This window comes from Podarcis pityusensis (assembly GCF_964106645.2).
Source record: "Podarcis pityusensis genome assembly, chromosome: 4".
Classification (NCBI taxonomy): Eukaryota; Metazoa; Chordata; class Lepidosauria; order Squamata; family Lacertidae; genus Podarcis; species Podarcis pityusensis.
In genome coordinates this window covers 460605-468011 of record NC_138027.1, presented here as the reverse complement: position 1 = coordinate 468011, position 7407 = coordinate 460605, and the positions used below count along the sequence as shown (strand labels likewise).

The 7407-nt window shown below is 50.7% G+C and overlaps 1 long non-coding RNA gene across 1 annotated transcript; it reads left to right on the top strand.

The window, feature by feature from the left end:
* The first annotated feature begins 3347 nt into the window (after positions 1 to 3347).
* On the top strand, positions 3348 to 5376 carry LOC308476014. The gene is made up of 2 exons (XR_013985641.1): positions 3348 to 3818; positions 5103 to 5376. It is a non-coding gene; the product is annotated as an uncharacterized lncRNA (long non-coding RNA).
* The last annotated feature ends 2031 nt before the right edge of the window (positions 5377 to 7407 follow it).

Here is a 7407-nt window from a genome sequence, read left to right as displayed (position 1 = left end):
TGCCTGCAAAACACAGGTTCTGCTTCCACTGAGGCACAGACACCCCCCCCCCCCAATGCAGGGAGCCAGGGGGGACCTCAGATGAGACCTCTGCTCCTACAGGGGGCTCTTGGGGGCAGCAGATGTGGGTCTGTGTGCCCCCCCGTCCCCCTGCACAGCCAGGCCTCAGATCGCACCAGGGGCCGAGATGGAGCTTCAGATTCTTCTTGGCTCTGCTTCTGTAGCCTTATTAGATTTAGCCATTATTTTATTGCAGCACAACAAACCCTCATCAAATATTTCCTTAGTGTGCTCCAGGGGACCCAGATATAAAGCCGTTGGCCGTGCCAAGTGGTTAATTTTCTACATAAAAAACAAGAGGTGCCAAGATCTTACAGAAGCCACACTCTTCAGCAGGAAAAGGACTGCCCTCTCATTCCAAAGGCTGGGGGCGGAAGGACTCTGCATGTGCTCCAACATATGACTGGGGCTTGACCCCTGCTTTTCTAAACTGGCTCTTGGGCTCAGCTGCCATTTCACTTCCTTGCCTGCCCTGGAGCAGAACTCGCGTCTCTTTGGGCAGGGCCCCCCGCAAAGGAAGGAGGCCAGCTCTGCCTTCACCCTCCTCGACTGGCAAGGAGGCCGCTCTTGGGGTGTGCAAGCAGGCAGCAGTTCCACAGAGGCAGCTCTGGACCCGGGAGCAGTTCCTAACAGGCTGGTGATGTGACATGGAGGGAGAGGCAGCCTGCCTGGGGTGGGGGTCTCCAGGCTCCCGTCTCCAGGTGTGTGCATTCATTTGTTGCTCATCCACATCCTGACTGTGGGAATGTTCAGGGATGCAAGAGAGGATATATTGTCTGATAATAACCTTTCCAACCTGTGTTAACAAGTTCACAATTTACCAGAGTAACATTCCCCCTTTTAAACTTGCAGCAGATGCATTTGCTCAGGCTCACTAAAGCCTCTAGAATAACTGTTCTGGTATTTCCCCCTTATTCCCTCATTAAAGATAAGACACAACACAGTCTTCTATAAAAGTATAAAAAGGTTTACTCACACATCAGTCTGTTCACAATTGGATCCCAGAAGGCAGACTTATCTTAGAAAAGTAACATATACCTAGAAACTATCTCATAAGGAGACAGTCCCGTTGTCCTCTCTTGGCTGGAGGCCAAGAGAGCATCTTTGGCTAAGCAGATGTTGCTTCTTCAATGCATGTAGTCAAAGAGAGAGAGATGACTGCCCTCCCCTGTGCTTTTGTCATTACCTGCACAGGTGAGGCCACACCCACCTCTAGTCACATGCAGAGGAAATCTGTCCCAGCCCAGAAGGAAACAGGAAGTTGACCTGCTGGCTGGGCAAACATTCCTCCCCATGTGTAAACATGTTCGCTCTAGGAATGTTGTACTTGACTGCTCTTGTGTTGCACATCCCACACTGCCTTGGGAGGGCTGCCTTCTTCACCTGATGAGAGACCCTCTTCTCTAGATTCATTTGCAATTGGAGCTTTGCTGAGGCTGGGGATGGAAAGGGCTGCTTCTGCTCTGCGTTTTCTCCATTAACCTGCTCCCAAATTGGCATCCCGACAGCCGTGGGGAGCAGGTCATTGCTCTGGTCAGAGGCCAGTTTGGCCAGCCTGCCTTTCCCTGAAATTTGTTGGGAACGGGGCTCTGCAACAGCTAACAGGGCCAGAAGCTGCTGCAGCTACTGACAGGCCAACCTCTTCCAGGAGCGCAGGGGCAGGTGTGGGAATGTTGTGGGTAGCAGGAGAGGATATATTGAGTAAATATTATCCTTCCTAACTCGCACTAGCAAGTTTCTTCATACAGCAGATTGCATTCCCTCTTTACACAGCAGGAAGCTGGTTGCAGATTCGTGAGAATCTCTTTAAGTTCTGTTATTCCTGGTAAGACCCCTTTGATTCCGTCCTAAAAGGATAAAGACACAACGGTCTTCTTTTAATAAGAAGTTTACTCACATTCAGTTCACAGCTGGATCCCTGAAGTCCAGCTTTAGCTTAGAGTTACAGAAGAGGGTTTGAGTTCATCCCAGATGGGAACTCATCCCACAGTCCAAGAGAAGAAAAGCCATCAAAAGAGAGGAAGGTGGCTTCGTGAAGGGACCTTCTGTGGGGTCTGCAAGGGTCACGTCCACCTACCTGGTCACATGCAAAGGAAGGATGCTCCAGACCAGGTGGGACAGGAGGTTCTGGCTGAAGTAACATCCCCTCTGCGTGACCTCTCTGGGCAAACAGGAAATGTTGTATTTGACTGCTCATGTTACATCCCACAGCAGAAAGCTGCCTCCTTGGCCCAGGCAGGCCCTACCCTGAGATCGCTTGCTCTGAAAGGCAGCAGGTCACCAGGGTTGCGGGCAGGATCTCCCTCGTCAGAGATTCTGCAGGGAGCTGAACCCAGGACCTCATACAAAGCAGGTCCTCTACCATTGACAGTGTAAGAGGCCAATGGCCCATTTAGTCCAGCCTCCTGTTGTGATAGGAATTTTGAGGTCTTAGATATATGTTAAATGTTCATAAGTGTACCAAGCAAGCAAGCACAGGAAGACCGACCTGGAACCATTTTGATTCCTAAACTGAGCCAATGTTTTCTCTGCAAGGTCAAAGGAAAATGGAAAAGCCTCCCCATTGTCTTTTCCTTCACAAATCCTGTCTTAAGGGCACATTTAAGATATGAATAGGGCGTGAGCCTGTGACCTGGCTCAGGAACTAAGTATTTATCATTACAAAAGACTGGCCAGGCTCCCCAGGAAATCCAATCAAGTGAGCATTAACAGGTAAACCTGTCAGACGAGATAAACAAGGCACTCAGATTTCTGCTGTAGACAGCCTTTTCTGTGATGTAGGTATGATGTATATGGGGGGGTTGGTCTTGGGCTACACTCCTTTTGTGATGTATGTATGATGTTTCTGAGGGTGGTCTTGGACTCCAGGGAGGGAATTTAAAATGTCTATATAAGGGCAGGCACCCTTTTGTTCTGGGTTCCCTCTCCCTCCTGCGTGTGGTGAGTGAGGACCCTGTTGCACCAGATCAATAAAGATCAGGCTTACTTTGCTTCTCAATATTTTCTGGTTGGCCTCTGTTCTTTTCTCCTACCAATAGGGAACCTATGTAAGGACTCTATATGGGCTCTTGGATACTCCATAAGGGGGAAAGGGCAGATTTTTGTTTACAACACTGTTCTCACAGGGGCCAACCAGATGCCAGTGGGAAACAGACAAGCAGGGTCCGAGCTCAAGAGCCACGCTCCCCTTCTGGGGTTTCCAGCAACTGTGGAGGCAGAGGCTGGCCCTCACTGACCGTAGCCATCAATAGCCCTCTTTTCCCCGTGAATTAGTCTCATCCTCATTTAAATCTCTCTGGGTTGGTGGACATCACTGTCTCCCACAGGAGTGAGTTCAAGAGTGAAGCCTTGTGCCGTGTGCAGTTGAACGCTGAAGGGTTACTGTTGTTAAAGGAAATCTCCTGGGCTCCCTTGGATTGCCAAACAAAGACGCCAGCCAAGAAACTGGAGCAAAACAGCGCCTGTAGGCCTGGTCTTTATTCAAAGGACTGTTGCAGCAGGACTTCCACCCACCCCATGGGAGAAGCAGGAAGAAGCCCAGAGCAAAGGGTGGCTCCCACTTTTATCAGTTTCACAAAGATACCCACAACACCCCAATGTAGCATCATGCATACATCATGAATACATCACAAACTGAGAGGGTCTGGCGACAGAAACCTGAGTATCAAGTTTGCCCCCATCCCTCTCATGATCTCCACCTCACACCTAGCAAGTGATGCAAAGGGAAACATTGACAGGTTCCAGTCTTCCTGGTCAAGGTAATCACCCTCCTTTGTCCTGACCATTCCTGGATGGTTTGCCATTGTCTCTGGAATGGCTACCTGTCTGGCGCTCAGGGGCCAGGATGCGAGCAATTCTCTCCCATGCAAGAGGTTGCTGAGTACCTGATCTCAGGCTTGAGCAATTATGGCCGCCCACATCCCAGGCTCCCCTCTTGGTAGCCATTCCTTTCCTGAACAGAACAAAGTTGGAATGGTGCAAATCCAAACTGGAGTGATTTTGTATGACTTTCTAAAGTTTTCCCAGGGAGCCAGTGCGTAAACACATTTATCAGTGAATTGTTGCATTTGGTAATGTGCAGCAGAGGCCCTTTGAATAGAGATGGGGGGGCACCTGTGTGCTGAAGTGTTTTGTGGGGACAGATGCAGGAGTGATTGTGTTGATTTTGGTTGTGTGTGTGTGTGTGTGTGTGGGTGTGTGTGTGTGTGTGAATGACGTCCGCTGGAGGGGCAACCCCCCCCAACCTTTGCATAAATTCCAGTAACACCATATAGATATATACAATTAATGTGCATGAACTGCTCTGTCCCTGAAGTGCAATGAACCCACTGAGCTGCACCCCAAAAGATGCTCCCGGGCTCAGGACTCTTCCATTTTTGTCAGCGAATGTCAGAACATGAGAGCAGACCTCTTGCATCAGACCAGCGCCCCGTCCGCTTCTCAGAGTTGCATGGCATTTGCCTTTCCCACGGCTGCCACACGCTGGGCCACCATCTTCGCCCAGGTCCCCACTGCAACCCCAAGTTCTCCTTCCTGTTCAGTCACCAGCACCTCAGACCCCGGGAGCAGACGTGCAAAATCGAGAGCATCTTTGTGCCCTGACACAGAAGAAGAAGAAGAAGAAGAGTTTGGATTTGATATCCCGCTTTATCACTACCCGAAGGAGTCTCAAAGCGGCTAACATTCTCCTTTCCCTTCCTCCCCCACAACAAACCCTCTGTGAGGTGAGTGGGGCTGAGAGACTGCAGAGAAGTGTGACTGGCCCAAGGTCACCCAGCAGCTGCAGGTGGAGGAGCAGAGACGCGAACCTGGTTCCCCAGATTATGAGACTACTGCTCTTAACCACTACACCACACTGCACCACAGAGCCCTTTGCAGCTGTTTACAACCCAGCTAGACGGAGCTGAGGAGCCTCAGAGCACGCCCTGGATGGTGGTGTCGGGGAGAGGACTCTGGGCTTCCTGAAAACATAAAGGGACCCAAGGATCATCTAGTCCAGCCACTGCAGTGCAGGAATCACTATTATTTATCATTATATCTAGGCACCAGAAAGGGATCGGCATCACCTGAACCACCCTGGAGCCAGACTTCTGGCCCCTAAGATCTAGAAGGCATCAGAGCAATTTCTGGAGGGACCCCCAAGGGAGAAGCTGGCAGGAGAACGGGGCCTTCTCTGCAGTGGCTCCTCATCTGTGGAATGCTCTCCCCAGGGAAGTTCGCCTGGCGCCTTCACCATTAGGCACTTTTTTAACCAGGCCTTTGGTTGACCTGATCAACATCCCATACTCTTTTAAAATGTGACTCTTTTGGGGGGTATTACTGGGTTATTGCTTGTATTTTTATTTTACTAACTGTGATCTTTTTATGTGAATTGCCCTGAGATATCCTGGTATAGGGCAGTATAAAGGTAAAGGTACCCCTGACCGTTAGGTCCAGTCGTGGATGACTCTGGGGTTGTGGCGCTCATCTCGCTCTATAGGCCGAGGGAGCCGGCGTTTGTCCGCAGACAGCTTCTGGGTCATGTGGCCAGCATGACTAAGCCGCTTCTGGCAAACCAGAGCAGTGAAGCAGAGCAGCGCATGGAAACACCATTTATCTACTTGCACTTTGACATCCTTTCGAACTGCTAGGTGGGCAGGATCTGGGACCGAACAACGGGATTCAAATAGACAACCTTCTGATCGACAAGCCCTAAGCTCTGTGGTTTAGACCACAGTGCCACCCGCATCCCACATAGGGCAGTATATACCGTATTTTTCACTCTATAAGACGCACCAGACCATAAGATGCACCTAGTTTTTGGAAGAGGAAAACAAGAAAAAAATATTCTGAATCCCAGAAGCCAGAACAGCAAGAGGGATCGCTACGCAGTGAAAGCAGCAACCCCTCTTGCTGTTCTGGCTTCTGGGATAGCTGCGCAGCCTGCATTCGCTCCATAAGACGCACACACATTTTCCCTTACTTTTCAGGAGGGGAAAAGTGAGTCTTATGGAGCAAAAAATACGGTAAATTCAATAAATAAATAAAATAAAATATCTGAGGGGTGCCCTCTTTGAGATGAAGCATTCCTAGCTGTTGGGGGGGGGCGGATGTTCCTGATTGTCTCAATGGGGTCGAACGGCAGTGGAGCTGCAAGAGTGGCTTCGTTAAGGCAAAGGTGGAGATTGATGGGCGTGAGGGAAGGGAAGAAATCACAGGTTCAGGAAAGCAACTGCGGTGCCTGCGGGATTCGAGCGTTTCTCTGGCAAAGCTGTCACCAATCAAGGCCACACTCCTCCAGAGGAATCCCCCAAGCAGCTGAGCCACGCGGAGAGCAAGGAAGCCTGAGGGTAGGATGGCAGAGTGTGATGGATGAGGTCCTTTTCGCCCACAGACACAGCGACGAGGGAGGAGGAGCTGGCGGAGGAGCGTTTGCTGCCGGAGGCAAGAGGCAACTTGTAGTGAGAGGCATCTTCTGCGTTATGGAACCCAAGTGCCAACAGAGCCGAGCGAAGAGGTGAGCAGCCACAGACGGGGAGGCGATGGGGGGAACCACTCAGCCCCCTTTCCATGGGTTAAAATGTGCACGCGGGGAAGTTCACCGATCCCGGCTGAGGGGGGGTCTCGTCTCCTCCTCAGAGAGACAAAGACTTGGCATTTCATGGGCACGGGAGGAAAACAAGAGGATTTGCATTCCGACGCCGACTCAAATGCCTTTTCCCGCAGCCCAAATTAATACCTGACTCATCTCTTCGCAGGACTGATCGTCAGCAGTTTCTGGTTTCAGGGGAGATGGTCAGGGAAGACGGAGCCTTTCTAAGTGGTGGGAAATGATGCCAGCTGAGGGTGCCCACCTGGGACGCCCACAGCAGGTGCCTGAAAGGCGGGGCTGGTCCTGATCCCTGCAGGTGGGAGGAGAGTCCCTAAGGAGTTGGATGGTGCCTGGTCCGCCTCCCCCCGGCAACTCCTGCAGCCAAGCCGGTGCCAAATGTCTTGGTCTGCTTTCCTTTGGAGCCCATCAGGGAAGCTGAGATGGGGCATCCCAGGTCCTCCATGCACACTGCCCAGGCTTGCGCCCCGGAGACGGAGGCAGCCATTACAAGTAGTAGTAGTAGTAATAATAATAATAATAATAATAATAATAATAATAATAATAATTTATTATTTATTATTTATACCCCGCCCATCTGGCTGGGTTTCCCCAGCCACTCTAGGTGGCTTCCAACAGAACACTAAAATACAATAACCTATTAAACATTAAAAGCTTCCCTAAAGAGTCTGCCTTCAGATGTCTTCTAAAAGTTTGGTAGTTATTTTTCTCTTTGACATCTGGTGGGAGGGCGTTCCACAGGGCAGGTGCCACCACCG